Source organism: Chiloscyllium plagiosum, unplaced genomic scaffold (genome assembly GCF_037043375.1).
Source record: "Chiloscyllium plagiosum isolate Xiang-an unplaced genomic scaffold, Cpla_swu_hap1 HiC_scaffold_13, whole genome shotgun sequence".
In the NCBI taxonomy this organism is placed as follows: Eukaryota; Metazoa; Chordata; class Chondrichthyes; order Orectolobiformes; family Hemiscylliidae; genus Chiloscyllium; species Chiloscyllium plagiosum.
Genome location: NW_028270151.1, coordinates 77,013,087 through 77,027,747, shown reverse-complemented (window position 1 = coordinate 77,027,747; position 14,661 = coordinate 77,013,087). Strand labels below are relative to the sequence as shown.

Sequence of the window (14,661 nt, the reverse complement as noted above, 5' to 3'; positions counted from 1 at the left end):
ACACTCTCTCCCTGATACTGACAGTGCCCGTTAACACACTCTCCCTGATGCTGACAGTGCCTGTTGACTCTCTCTCCCTGATGCTGACAGTGCCTGTTGACTCTCTCTCCCTGACGCTGACAGTGCCTGGTGCCTGTCTCGCCAACATTCTCTCCTTCTCACTGACAGTGCCTACTGGCTCTCACTCTGACACTGATAGTGCTTGTTGGCTGTCTCCCTGAAACTGTCTCCCTCTCTCTATCGCTTAGATTGACATTATCTTCACTCTATATCACTTAGATTGGCAGTGCCTACTCTCTTTGTCCCTTAGACAGACAACATCTTTTGCTCTTCTCCTCACATGTACAGTGTTGATTGGTTCATTTCATCACACTGACAGTGCCTGTGGGAGCTTTGCCTCGCGCAGAGCCTGCTGGCTCTTTCCATCGTACTAGCAATGCTTGTTGGCCATGGCAATACTAAGGGAGAAGTAACTGAACTGCACTAGGTATGGCTTGGAAAGAAGTCACCTACTATCATCTCATTAAACACCTTGTCCCGTTCCTTTCCGATCTACACCTGCAACTCTTCCAATAACTTTCATGACTGGCTTCATGGCCTCGATGTCTTCTTCCCACTAGGGATATCCATCCCCTGTACAACTCAATCTAAAATCACAAAGAACTGAGAGCTTTTTAACACTTTTTTGAATACAGGCTCAACCAGACTCCATGCACACATCCTCTGCCTCATGTTGATAAACTTCCCCTCTGACTATACTCATTCCTTTAAATAAAAGGCACAGATTCTCTAGCAATGCCAATCTGTTTGTGTGATACAAGGTATATTCTTTGTTCCTGTCCTACTCATGTCCATTTCCTCACTTCATTTCCGTACTGGTCTAGTTTGGATCAACAATTTCAGAAACTTCACTTAATATTTAAGCCCTCTTCTTGCTTTCAGCTGATTCATTTCCAAATTCTTCCTTCCTTTAATTCTCAGTCATCATTTCTGGGGACAGTCTGATAACCAACATCCCTTAAAGCCCACTAGCTCTGACAGCTACATTGGCTACTTCCTCATAACCTACTTTCTAAAGCAACTCTTGTTGCCTTCTTCAGTTTTCTCAATTCTCTTCTGACATTGTTGCCTCTGTTTTGCCTTCCTTTTCTCTCAACTGAAAATTCCCTTCCACCATGATTGACAGAGTCTATGATCACTCCTGTCCATTTCTCACAGTTTTGCCAAGCTACAGTAGGGTTCCCAATGTGCTCACCTTCTAGCACTCATATCTTCACATTCACCCACCAGTGTGCTAAACACCTTCCCCTACACTTTAAGGTCATTCCCTCTTGGACACCTGGTTACATTCTTCAATCAGCCCCAGGATTCAATCCCCTACCTTTGGCACATCCCTATACAACACAACAAATACAGCATCTGTCCTATCACAGCATTTTTTCCCCTCACTGTTCCGGTAAAACAGTGTTGCACATCTTACTCTTGTAATTTAGTGTACTGTACTGTATTCACTGTTGATAAAAACATAAGCTTTGAGCATCTCCTTCCATCATAAGTGCCCAGGTACTCACCATTGTATTTTTCCATCCCAATTCCACTTTGACTTCTCAATTTTTAAATTTGTTGTAATGAAGCAAACAAAATCTTAAGAACTGGCACTTCACCTTTTGATGAGGTGCTGTACAGCTTTCTGGACTCAATACTTAAAGTTTCAAAAATTTCTCACATTCATTCACAGGCAATTTACCAAAATTGGCTCTGCTGCTGCTGCCATTTAGAACAACTCTGTATCTTAGCGGTGTCTTTACCATCTGCTTTTGTCCTGCAATATTTTTAATCTCTCCTATATTCCATCCAATCAGAGATCTTTCATTCTGTCCTTTTCTCTTGCCATTCTTGCTTAAAGATGGAAATGTGTTGCTGGAAAAGCGCAGCAGGTCAGGCAGCATCTAGGGAACAGGAGAATCGACGTTTCGGGCATTAGCCCTTCTTCAGGGACATTCTTGCTTAAACCTTGTCGTAACATCTTCAGTTCTAATGATATGTTATCGAACTGAAATGGTAACTCAGTTTCTTTCTCCTGGGAAACTGTCGAAGTCACTGAGTGTTTCCAGCAATTTGTTTTTATTTCAGATTTCCAGGATCATCAATAATTTGCTTTTATTATAGGTGTAAATTACTCTCCTGGTTCCCTGTCATTTACCCACCCCCATTAGTTTGAGGAAGTTCTTCAAACCCTGAGTTATCAGAGTCAAGATAGCATTTCACCACGCAGTTAATGATTATTTCTTAAGATTGATTACTTTTCTTGTTACGTGGTTGGTGGTTTGTAACACCTTATAACTCATACCATGAAACACGAGTAAGACCTATTCTGCTCAACCAAGTGGAAAGGATCATTCTTCACATCGGAACTGAGTCTGATCGCTGACCTAAAGATGATATCAGCACCGTTATATTTAGCATGATGGTGATGAACGTAAGTGTGATTGGCAGCCTTATTTTTGCACCTTCCTTTGCTCATATCCTATAATAAACCACATCAGAAATTAAACCACTCTAACATTTTCCATTCAGATGTTTTTCAAAGAAATCTTTAAAGCTCGATGTGGCCTGACTATCGCTGCAAAACCCAAACTCACAATGACTGGGTGCCCAAATCTGAACAATTACAATACTAACGGTTGGACTGTTACAGTGTAAATGCTGCAGTGTCCTGTTCCTAATCTAGAACATGACAGAAAGCAGGAATCTCACGTGAAAATGAAAGTGGTATGAAATGCTTCGAACAGCGGCAGGTTTTCTCAGTCACCTAAATTCAGACATCAGATCAGCTTGAAACGCAAATCTCAAGTTGGCATTTAACCAGGCCTAAATCTGAGTCAGAAGTTAGAACTGAGCACAGCTCAAAAAACTGAGTTCCTCAACTAGCTACCTACCATCCAGATACACATAATGTGAATGTTATGTGACTCGTCTTTCAGAATGTTGCAGCAAAAATAAAAGAAAATCTTAGCATTGATAAGCCTGACATTATGTCTTAGTTTAAATGTTATTGTAAAAGTAACTAGTTCTTGAAGCCAATTCCTGAGCGTGTGAGGGCAGTAATACAAAACTCCATTTACACGAGCAGCATTTTATTTGCTCGCACCTGTGCTGGTCAAAAGCAGCAGGACAGACGAGAATGCATGGTGGACCTAAACACAAATACACAATTCATAACCACATACTGAAGTAATTTGTTTACCACCCTTTGCTTATTACCACCTCACATGTCATTCTGCACAACAGAGATGCGTACTTCTCATTCTCTTAATTTACAAATAGTCACACTGTCCAGCTTATTATGCCATAGTTTCACTGACAATGCCCAAACAAAATGAGGAGAATGCTGCCTCTTTACTCAATGTTGTGGTTTTAAATAAATTTTAAATACCTCATAAATACTATCCCCTTCCATTTGTACTAAATGGATTGCAATTCAAGTTTATAAAACTAGCCCTCACAATTTAATCCTCTAAGTTTGAAAACAGTCTGCATCATATCAACCAAACTGTGATTGTGCTGCAGGCTACTGCTGCAACAATGCTGAGTGTGCCTCGAAGAGCCATGTTTCTCCATGCACACGGCTCTGCTGGTAAAGAGAAGCATTTGAATCTGACAATGAAACTGCTACTATATGTTCCGGGTAAAGGCAGTCAAGCAACTCTTTGACATTATTTCCTCCTGTATCCAAAGTCAGTAATTGTTAATTTCTGTGTGGTTCTTTAGTGCTGCAAACCCCACCATTTTCACAGCACTTTATGTGTCAGTCTTTTCTAAACTGTTTTGCACGGATGTACTAAGTTATTCAAATGTGGAAATCATTTCAACATCAAACTCGATTCTACACTCATTCAACTAACGCATGTTCACATTGTCCAGTTATTTATAGTGCTATTTACTCAGATTTGCAAAACAAAATGAGAGTTGATACACTTTGTCAAACCTTTTGGATCAATCAGGATCGGTGCTGGGTCCATTCCTTTCTGTGATTTATATAAATGATTTGATGTAAACCTAGTTAGTAAGTTTGCAGATGACACTAAAATTAGAGGTGAAGCACACAGCAAAGAAGGTTACCTCAAAATACAATGGGATCTCGATCAAATGGGCCAATGGGCTGAGGAGTGGCAGATTGAGTTTAATTTAAATAAATTTGCTGCATTTTGCAAAGGCAAATCAGGGCAGCACTTATACAGTTAATGGTAACTCCTGCGGAGCTTTGCTAAACAAAGAGACTCCAGAGTGCAAGTTCATAGTTCCTTGAAAGTGGAATTGCAGGTAGATAGAATAATGAAGGCGGCGTTTGGTATGCCTGCCGTTATTGGTCAGTGTGTTGAGTATAGGAGTTGGGAGGTCATATTGTGGCTGAATGGGACATTGGTTAGGCCACTTTTGGAGTATTCTATGCAATTCTGGTCACTCTGCTAAAGCAAAGACTTTGTGAAACTTGAAAGGACTCAGAAAAGATTTACAATGATGGTGCCCCGGGTTGGAGGTTTTGAGCTACAGGGAGAGGCTGAACAGGCTGGGGCTGTTTTCCCTGGAGCATCAGAGGCTGAGGGATGACCTTATAGAGGTTTATAAAATCTTGAGGGGCATGAATAGGGTAAATAGGCAAGGTGTTTTCCCTGAGGTAGGGGAGGCCAAAACTAGATGGCATAGATTTAAGGTAAGAGGGGCAAGATATAAAAGGGACCTAAGGTGCAGTTTTTTCACACAGACAATGATACGTGTATGGAATGAGCTGCCAGAGGAAGTGGTGAAGGTTAGTATGATTACAACTTTTCACAGGCATTTGGATGGCTATATGAATGGTAAGGATTTAGAGAGATATGGGCCAAATTATGGCAAATGGGACTAGAATTTTCTATGACATTTGGTCGGCATGGACGAGTTGGACCGAAGGGTCTGTTTCCATGTAACTCTATCAACAAGTGTGACCCAACTTGTGCAGAACCTACTTTCTTCACCCCATCACTTATATCTTTAGTTATCTTGATGACAAAACTGTAATTCTTGCAAAAAGCCTTTTAGTCTCTCCACCTCACCTTCTTTAAGGCACTCCTGTAATGTTTCCCACATTAAAACTGAAGTTCAAAGGGATGAAATATTTTGTGACATCCTGAGGACACAAACAGCACTATGTAAATGCAAGTCCACCTTCCTTTCCTAAAACCTATCTTATTGACCAAGCTAATAATGACCTTCTTTGGCTGAACACCAAATTTTGTCCGATTACACTTTTGTGAATTGTTTTGGGATATTTTAATCACTTAAAAGCAATCTGTAAACGTAAGCTGCTTTTGTAGGTAAAATGCAATCATCTTGTCTGAAAACGGACTTCAATCAGGCTTTAGTTACATTTTCATTTTTAAACCCCAGAAAAACTTCTAGATTAATGCCATAAGGAAGACTGCTTATTCCACCTCTGCCAGATGGACTGACTCTGCCCTTGCCTCAGTTCGTTTGTTGCTGATATCTTCATCCATGTATTTGTCATCTCTCGACTTAACTATTTCAATATCCAGGTTAGCCTCGGACATTCTCTGGATGAATAAATGTTTTCTCCCATTACCTCTCAACCTTCTACCCCTTACCTAAAATCTCTTGTTGTTGAGGCTCTACTGTTTTCCAGAGATGTTTTTTTTTAATTCATATTTAGAAATAGCCCCCAGTATGTTCAAATAAAATCCAAAGTCTCTGCGGCCTATTTTTTTCATATCTTTTAAAATCCAAGCCTCACTCTTGCAACAGATCACTGACAATAAATGTGCCAAACCACCACAGTGACTACACATACAAAACCAGAACGTTAATAATGAAGATATGGACATGTCAATTTTCACAAAGTCTTTATTCAACACCCTTACTGTTGGCTTGTCCCATTTATACATACACCAATACTTTAATTTTATAGCTGTTCATTGACATAATTTAAAGAGGTGGCCATAAATCTCAAGAATCATCAACATAAAACAGATAATGCTTTCATGAAGCTTTTTCAATGAATCACAAAATAATTTCAGGATCTAGTTGACTGAATTGACCAAAATAAACTATTTTAGAAAAGTGGCAGCAGCTATTGCTAACTTACAACTTAAAGCTACAATATCCTGAAAGACTCAGGCAGCACGATGGCTCAGTGGTTAGCACTGCTGCCTCACAGCACCAGGGTCCCAGGTTCGATTCCAGTCTCGGGCAACAGTCTGTGTGGAGTTTGCACATTCTCCCCGTGTCTGCGTGGGTTTCCTCCGGGTGCTCTGGTTTCCTCCCACAGTCCAAAGACGTGCAGGTCAGGTGAACTGCCCATGCTAAACTGCCCATCATGTTAGGTGCATTAGTCAGACGGAAATGTGTCTAGGTGCGTTACTCTTCAGAGAATCAGTATGGACTGTAGGGAATCTAATCTAATCTAATGAAACTGTAATTGCTGGTAGAATGATAAGTAGCTGAATGATGCTTAGAGATAGAAAAGTCAGTTCTGGCTTGAGAGGCAGAAATGCAAACATCCTGCTACTTTGTCTTTCAAATCAAGAGACAAACCCATACAAATTATGATATTTAGTCTCAAAAGTATGAGTTATTTTTACTCAAACTTAAAACAATACAGACTGGCAATTGGTTTATAAATACTTATTTAGTTTCTAACAAGTTACATGAAGCTGGGGCTTACCAGATGGTTCACACCTGTCGGCTCTGTTAATGAGATGGCAGCCTTATGATCGTCTGAACTACAGTTAGTTTATCTTATCTTGTCTGTGATGATAAAAGCAAGCCCATAAGATGGTACTCAAAGGTACTTGATCTCCACACACCACTGTCCCAAAGTAAGTGTCATCCTGGTTACATTTCAAACTAAGGCTTATTAATATTCCCATAAGAAAGCAAATTGAGTTTCATGCTTCCATATTTGTTCTTTCTGCACTTTTGATTATTGGAGTGTGAACTCCTTGCTTTTGGTCTTGTGGCTAATATTGCTAAAACTATTTCCCTATCTTGTCAGTTGATTTTGGATAGTTGTTTTTGTGTATTTATAATTCTATTATAGGAACACAATAGTAGATCTTACAATTTAAATATAGGAAGCCAAGATACAGATGTCACCCTAGAGTAATGAGAACCATAAATGCACCAAATACAAAGGCAAGGTTAGGTATAAATGGAGACCTGATAACGGAGTCAAGACTCAAGTTAATCTAAAGTTTAGTCGTTACTGAATCTCCTGACTTTGGGTCACATATATGAAAAATGCTCTTTTCTAGGAACATGCTTTATCCCTACCTCTTTGCTTTATACTGCTATAATTGACCATGCTGCTCACTTACTATGAGTGCATGTGTTCTCCACTTTCCAATAAAAGCTCAAAAATCTTCAAATATCCCGCAATCAGTATCTTTAACGTGACCGAATATGAATATTTAATATAAAATAAAATCTTCAGAGTTAAGTAAACATTTTCTGAGAAGTACCTGAAAACAACTTTTTCATATTTGTTCAAGGGTAGGTGGTGCTGTCGTGGTAATATTACTAGACTATGAATCCAGAGGCCCTAAAATAATATTCTGAGAAGATAGATTTGAATCCCACCATGGTAGAAAAATGAATTCAATAAAAAATTGAGAATTAACAAACTAACTTAATGGCAACCATGTAATCCTTGTTGATTGCCATAAGGCCCATCTGGTTCAATTCCATTAGAGGAGGAAATGTGTCATGTTTACTTGGTGTGGACTACATGTTACCCTAAAGTAGAAATGTGGTTGGTTATTAACTGCCCTTGGAAATGATCTAGTCTGTCACTCAGTTCCAGGCATTCAGATTTGAAAACAAATACTGGCCTTGTTAGCTATGCCCACATCCCATGCAAGTATATAAAAAATGTAGGACATGCATTCCAAGGAAGTTGTGAATTTGCAAGAGAGTCTTGATTTTACTGACAAATCAAAAGCTATTTGAGGAAGGAATAGGCACTGAATAGGTGCAAAAACTATATTAGCAGAACACGATCCAATATGATAAAAGACAGTACATTCAGGAGTCAACCTGGAATTTCCTTTTTAACTTTTCCTGCTAGACTGAAAGCTAAGACTTCCTAATCCCTGTGAATTTGGTTTGTGTGTCCTCGTGAACCACTTCCCTCAAAGTGATGTGAATTTGCATATTTTCTAAGTACAGATTTGGCAAGATCAGTGTTGGTGTACAAATTATTACATGCCCAGCTAGGCAAATGAACAGTCATTGCAATGAACATCAAAATTTAAGCCAGTGTTCCAAATTTCTATCGTATTTCTGACTAATATACTTTGTTTAAAATAGCTGATTTTGATGAGTACTATAACTGCTGATTTTAAGAGTGTACAAACACCATTATTTTTGTAGATGATTCCAATAAGGAAAACATTGATATTCAGGTTGCTTTGAGATCCATTACCTGGCACCGAACTGAATCTGAATCCAGATCAGAGTAATGGCATAGTGTGACTGTTTGCCTAAGGCACATAGGCTAGTAATCAGCAGGATGATGTTTATACATTCCAAGCAGAAAGCGAAACAAATATGGATATGTGAAGCACACCAGTAAATTCAAACATATATACGTCATTATCTTTTAACCTGACTTCAGTTGATTCAGCTCCATATCAGAAATTGTGGGTTTAATAGTAGAGAACCTAGACTTTAAATGGAAAATCAAATTAGTGCTGGAGTTACATACATTTAAGTGGTAAAGGTTCATGCCTGATAGTAACTGTGAAGTTTTCATGATTGTATGAACTGCATAATGTTTCCACCATCAATTAAGCCCTCAGTTTCACACTTAAAGTACACATGACACTGAATGAAGCCCAATTTATATATCTATAAAATAATAATAAAATTACATATGTTACATACCCATGCAAATGCTTCACATGCAAATCCCATGTTAAGATATACACATTACATTTCTATGACAGCAGTCGCTGTTACTGGCATGGCACTTTTCAACATTAAATCCTGACTTACCGGTTATACTTGTATCAAGAGTGCCGATTCTGTCTCTAATCGCATTCCAAGCCTCGCTGTCGGCTAGTTTTTAAAATATTTCCGACAAAAGTAACTAATTTTATGTTTATTCTTGATCTATTATTGAGGCTCTGATCTTAGTCTTTTTCCCTTGCTTGATGCTTTTTTTAAAGCATTGGTTTCCTTCGCTATTTTTGATTTGCATTTTCCTGCTCTCAGTACTTTCAGCTTCCTGGTTTATTCAGTGAATTCTGAATTTTCATTATTGTGCCTTCCATGTCTATTTGAAGCCCCATTTCCTGGTTCTTATTAAAAATCCTTCCAGTATTACTAAAGTCACAATTTTGTCCCATTTTTATCAGGCCCGATCCTCACTTCTTTTGCGAAGTACCACATTTTACGCCTTTACTTTTTTTCTGGATTTTTCATTAAGCACTGGTTTCAACCCCCTTTGATTTGGTTTTCTACATCCTTTTGAACTTGGTTGCAATGCCCTGTGTTTTTCTTCACCCAATTTTTTTATGACACCCAAACTTCTATTTGAATCCAGTTGCCTGCTGTTACTGGTTTTGATCTTGTTTTTGTTCTTAAATTGGAATTCCCATTGCTACAGACCTTTAAATTTCAATACTCCATCCTCATCATATTTTTACATTTTCATGGCTGTTTCTCATTCCTTGCTGGCCTGTTCTCTGCATGGTGGCTAAGTTCACTAAGGTGTTGCGGAGTTTTTTGTAGAGTTCAGGGGACTAGTAGTTGTAGGTGCTGCTAAAGCATTCCTGTCTTTGCTTGGAGCTACTGCTCTTTCTTTCTTTCATGCAACTGCTTCCCAGCATGGGGGAGAATATCTCCACTCATACAGACTCAGAGTTCAACGCAAAGCAGGAGGAGATAGGAGATAGAAGGTAGTGGAGGATTGAGCAAAGTGAAGTTTATCGACATAAGCATGATACAGATAACATATTTGGTCTTGAGGTGAACATTGTTACCAGTATTAATGCTGGAGCTTTGACTTTAATAGAGGGAGAGCAGAACTTAACTCTCACCATTTTAGGGAAAGCCATGAAGACAAGCCATTAAAGTTGAGTGGGTAAATTTCCTGTGAGATCAATGCTATTTTCTTTTGGGTGGCTAAGGCACCTGCCCAAATTGGTTAAGTGCCTTAAACTTCATGCAACTCCACATTCAAAGAATCCAATGGTTGTCAATCACTAATTGAAAAAGACATCTGCTCGGTGAAACCCTGTTTGCAGGAAGAGATTTGTTAAAATCATGATTTTAGTACCTGTAGAAGCACCCATGAGAGACTGTCAAATTACAACCTGCACTTACTTGAGTGTCACTGGATATCTTCAGTGAAGACAGACTTTCTACTGTTGGTGACTGCCGCTTTCCGCATGCAACAACAGGCAGCTGGCCAGTGGAGTGTAGAGGAGGTTTAAGAGTTAAAATCAGCTGGGCTCCTCATCACCCAACCAGTTTCCATTTACTTGCCACATACAGGATGTCACATTTTGTAAAAATGTGACGTGAACAAGTCATAGTTAAATAATTTTAAGAAACGCATATCAAATTAGAAAGAAAGTTAGTCATTTCCTGCTGGCACTTACAGCCTGAGGTAATAAGGAGGAGCACTAAATAGGTGTCAATCCAAATTGTAAACTTTAAACAGCTATAATTAGCCTCAAACAATTCAGGTGGCTTCCCAATAGGAAATGATCGGGAGCAACTAAACAAAATAGAACTACTTGAATCCCAGGAATACCTGTAAGCAGTACCACAGCAGATTAGCAAAGTTAATTAAAAAAATCCTTTCTTCACCATAGCGGGTTATTATCTGTCAGCTGTTATCTTAACCAGCCAAGTAAAAGGAGCGAGAGGAACTATCAACTTTAACCAAAACATTTGTTTAAAAATTGCAAATGTTAAAAAGTAGCTTTTGATTCAATTTTCAAATAATTCTTACTCTGTGGCAGAGTCTTATTTCTGAAACTTATTGCTAAACAACTATCAATTACTCGCCTTATGGTGCCTGATCGCCTAAATGTAACTTCTCACAACTATTTAATCACTGGCAATGAATGTCCATATTTATCCATTTACCTCACATACAATGTAGCAACTACATTACCCACATTGACAATTAAGGAGCACAAACATCTTAATAGTTTGGTGTTGTTGCTTGGCACTAAAACCAGTTCAGATGTCGCCTCCACTTTAACACACTGAATAGACTGAAACAACAAGTCCTGTTTTCAAGTCTGTTTCTCAGCACAATGCAGTTGTGACTTCTTGCTCTCATCCTGACCATCATCAATAGATCAAATGATAGAGTACTTCCTTCAGGTGTTCATGCATACATCTCACGTTAGTATAATCCCATGAGAAAGTGAGGACTGCAGATGCTGGAGATCAGAACTAAAAAATGTGTTGCTGGACAAAGCTTTCACAAAGGGTCAGTTAGACTTGAAACGTCAGCTTTTTTCTCTCCTCACAGATGCTGCCAGACCTGCTGAGATTTTCCAGCATTTTTTCTTTTGGTATAATCCTATGGCTAGTTATGTAATATTCAAATCAAAACACACTTATGCAAAAGCAATTATTAACTGCGATTGTGACAAACAAACCCACGTTCCTTCCTCTTCAATTTCTAAGACACCTACATGCTTCCTGTGAATTCCTGGTTAGCATTATCAGAGATAAAACCATGTTTTAAACTATGCCACCATGTAATTTGTAGAACAGAAGGTTCATAGAGATAAGAAATTGATGAGGACTATCATTCTATGGAGTATTCAGTAAACGATTCTTTGGGATGTGGCACTGATGGCAAGTCTGGCATATACTGTACAAGCCTAACTGTCATTGACAAAGTGTTTGTGGGCTGTCTTCTTGAACTGATGCAGTTTATATGTTGAAAGCAGTTTATGTAGCTTATGTACTGAAGGTGAAGTTGTTTAGAATTTTGTTATAACGAAGGAATGCCCAAGTCAGGACATGGGCCTTGGAGAGGAACTTGGATGTAATAGAGTTCCCAAATACCTGATACCCTTGGCTTTCTTTATTAAGTTTTGAGGTACTTCTGAAAACAATGCGACAACATACCCTGTAGATAGTACATACTGAAACCATGGTAAGTCAATGTGGCTCATTTAATCATGCTAGAAACTACACACAGTTGTACACAGAGATCTATCCTCTGCAGAAAAAAGGAAGAGGTAATGCATCACTGAATTGAACAAAATCACAGTGGACAATAATTTGCTGCTGCATTCTCAATAGGAAAATTTCAACCAATCAGAGTCAACTTTACCAATTAGCACCTTATTCTAGTGCAGGATAAATTGTGATTTTTGAAATTTGACATTCTTGCATTTGACTTGATGAGTGCAAGACAAAGAGAGTCTTGAGAGCATATCTCTCTTTTTCAGCAGCGCTCAAAAATGTAAACCCATGGTTCAGTGGTAGAATTCTCAGTTCAGAAGTTAATCAGGTGTGAATTTAAGTTCCATTCCAGAAATTTAATCACAGAGTCAAGACTGATACTCCAGTTCAATACTAAGGGCATACTGCACTGTTCAAAGAGTGGTCTTTAAAATGAGCTGTTAAATTGAGTCCCTAACTACCCTCTGAAGTGGACATAAAGGATTCCTTGACACTATTTTGAATAAGCACAGGTAAGTTCCACAGAGTGTCTTGGGAAACATTTATCCATCAATCAAAATCTTTGAAAAAGATTTCTGGTCATTATCACATGCTATTTCTGAACGTTGTGTCCTACATTACAACAGTGACTATATTTCAAAAGTACTTCACTGACTTTGAATTGTTGTGAGATGTCCTCAGGTCATGAAAGACCCTAAAAATACAAACCCTTACTTTTATTAAAACAAAGCTGTGTTTAATACTGTATGGTGTTCCAACTAATAGTCCAGGTTTAAATAAGTGTTGTTTGTTACACCTGTAATAAATATCTATCAATGTTGGCTATTGCATATACTGGAATAAATGATCAATACTATGTGTTACTTTGGGTAACAGTATGTTTAACATTGTGATACTCTGGATTGTTATACCTATTTTCATGTCGTCCAACATGTTGGGTGGCATTATGCACTTAATACACTTCAATACTCTAGGTGCGAACAGCCATTTAATTTTTACACTACTGTGTAATTTACAATTTAATTTATAATTAATGTTGTGCAACAATATGCAGACTAATACATGTTTAATATGGTGTGACACTCCATGTGTGAGAAATTTGATTGAAATATGTATTTTAAGCTGTTCAATACCTGGGCACTAGTACATGTTTAGGCTATGAAATATTTTGATTAACAATCTGGCTGCTCATCCATGTTTATTGTGCGGAAAAGCTTGATGCACCAAAAGAAATATTTAATGTTAAATGATTTGTTGAGTACTGATATTCAACTGATATTGTGTAATACTATGGGTTCTAACACTCACTTTATGCTGTGGAATACTCTGGGCACCAACAACACAATATCTTTAAAGAAAGATAATTTGAACAACTTTACAGAGGAGTAAAAATACAAAAATACATGCCAAGATAATTAAACAGACATTAGGAGAAGCCTGATCAAAGATTGCAAAGAGGCTTTAATGGAGGAGGAGAGAAGGCATAGGGAATTTGGACAAGATTCCACAGCAGGGGTCCAGAGAACTGAAGACACGGACATCATTGGTTGGTGAAGTGAGATCAGATTCTGAGATACAGAAATCAAAAACAGTTTCAGGACTCGACGAGATTACAATTGGAAATGGGAAAGACCATAAAGGGATGTGAATACAAGGATAAGAATTTTAAGTTTGAGACATTGAGGAATTGAGAGACACTGTATGATCAACAAGATCATAGATGATAGATGAGCAGCGTAGGAAAGCAGTAGTATGAATGAGCTGAAATCTATGTAGATAGGAGACAGAAGACATGTGTAGGAGAGGCAAAGTTACAGTGATCATGGGGGATTTCAATATGCGTGTGAACTGGGAAAATTAGGTTGGCAGTGGATTGCAAGAAAAGGAATTTGTGGAATGTCCACGAGATGGCTTTCTGGAGCAGCTTCTCACAAGGGAATAAGCAATACTGGATTTAGTGTTGTACAATGACGCAGACTTGATAAGGGAGCTTAAGATGAAGGAACCCTTAGGAGGCAGTGATCATAATGTTTGAATTTACTCTGCAATTTGAGAGGGAGAAGATAGAATCAGAAGTAATGGTATTACAGCTGAATATAAAACAAGAGAGGCATAAGGGAGGAGCTGGGTAGAATTGACTAGGAGTGGAGTCTTGCAGGAAAGGCAGTGGAACAGCAATGGCAGGAGTTTCTGGGAGTAATTCAGGAGACACAACAGAGATTCATCCCGAGGGCAAAGAAGCATGGTACAAGGAGGATGAGGCGACCATGGCTGACTATGGAAGTCAGGGATAGCATAAAAGCAAAAGAGAAAGGACAGTGGCTAAGGACAGTGGGTAACTAGAGGATTGGGAAGCTTACAAAGACCAACAGCAGGCAACAAAATAAGAAATAAGGAAGAAGACTGTAAGAGTTTGTTTAGTTTCTTTGTGGGCGGCACGGTGGCACA

General features: G+C 38.6%; 1 protein-coding gene across 7 annotated transcripts in view; it reads right to left on the bottom strand.

The window, feature by feature from the left end:
* The window catches only part of dgkd (diacylglycerol kinase delta), a 151,005-nt gene that overhangs the window by 68,991 nt on the left and 67,353 nt on the right, over nucleotides 1-14,661 (bottom strand). The window contains exon 1 of one of the 7 annotated variants that reach the window (XM_043701904.2): nucleotides 10,381-10,404. The exons of the other annotated variants lie outside the window; for them this stretch is intronic. The gene's annotated coding sequence lies outside the window, so the exon portion shown is untranslated. Of the gene's footprint in view, nucleotides 1-10,380; nucleotides 10,405-14,661 lie in introns of those variants that run through there. 7 annotated transcript variants of the gene reach the window in all.